The sequence below is a fragment of the Onychostruthus taczanowskii genome, unplaced genomic scaffold (genome assembly GCF_017590055.1).
Source record: "Onychostruthus taczanowskii isolate IOZ18803 unplaced genomic scaffold, ASM1759005v1 scaffold58, whole genome shotgun sequence".
NCBI lineage: Eukaryota > Metazoa > Chordata > Aves > Passeriformes > Passeridae > Onychostruthus > Onychostruthus taczanowskii.
The window spans coordinates 8,174,891-8,176,025 of NW_024503457.1; positions in this window are offsets into that span (position 1 = coordinate 8,174,891).

The window sequence follows — 1,135 nt, forward strand, 5'->3', positions numbered from 1 at the left end:
GAGTTTTCAAACCTTTCCCTTGGAGTGTGCCCACGCTGCAGCCAAAGCTGCGCCGCAGCTTGTGCAAGGTTACCAACCCTAAATTAAATCAAGCTAACTCAGGAACGAATAACATACAGTCACAAAAGCAGACGAGAAGCCTGCATAAATACTTGAGCCTGAGCACTGCTCTGGGCTGCCAGGGTGTCATGCACATCAGGGTGCCCTAGCCAGCTGCCAGCTGGGTTGGCTCGGTCTCCAAGAGCAGGGATCTCCCAGTGTGGGATCGCTCTGCAGATATTCGCGTTGGTGCGGTTGCATGAATAGCCCCCTCTTTTCGTCACGGATTTTGCACATTTCTTCTCCCTGTCTGCGATGACATGGCACTTCTCTGGCAGCTACTCACTGCTTAGCTGAAAAGCCCAGTATTCTGGAAAGTATTTAATGTGTGTTAACCTCTCTTAATGTGATTCAGCAACTACAAATCAGAAGCGCCTGCCTCCCCTGGCCAGCCAGATATCACAGCCGGTGCCTCACGCAGGCTGGATGGCAGTGCAAGGCATCTTACTCGCTTTGGGTGGCAATTGTTGATGATTGGTACTTTTATTTTTAACCAGAGATCACTCATTTTTAAAGGCTTCGTGCAATCCAGGGACCTTTAATTGCCTCTGCAGATCTAGATGGGCCTGTATGGACATGAAGACTTGCACAGGTGCAGTTTATTACACATCTAATGAGGAATTGGTGCAAAAAGGCCTTAACCCAGCCCAACCCGTGGACTGCGGAGAGAGCCCTTGGGAGCAACCCGGGCTGCTGGCTCCAGCACAGAGAACCAGGTCCCCGGCCCACAATAAATGCCACAATTTCTCCCCAGTGTTTCTCAGCCGAACATCGTGGTGCTTACCACGCGTGAAGTGCGGGTGAGCCGGGGTGCTGTGGCCCACCCCGGGTTACCTGGCCAGGAGGAGGAGAGGGAAGAGGAGGAGGAAGAGGGGGGGGAAAACCCCCACCCCAGACCCAACTTCGGCGGGCCAAGCCCCCCACGGGGGTGCAAGTTGCCACCAACTCCCCCTGCCCGCCGGGCTGTGCCGCCCCCCCGCGCCGAGCGGGCGCTGCGCGGACGCGGGCGCTGCGTGCGCGGGGCGGGCGCCGCCTC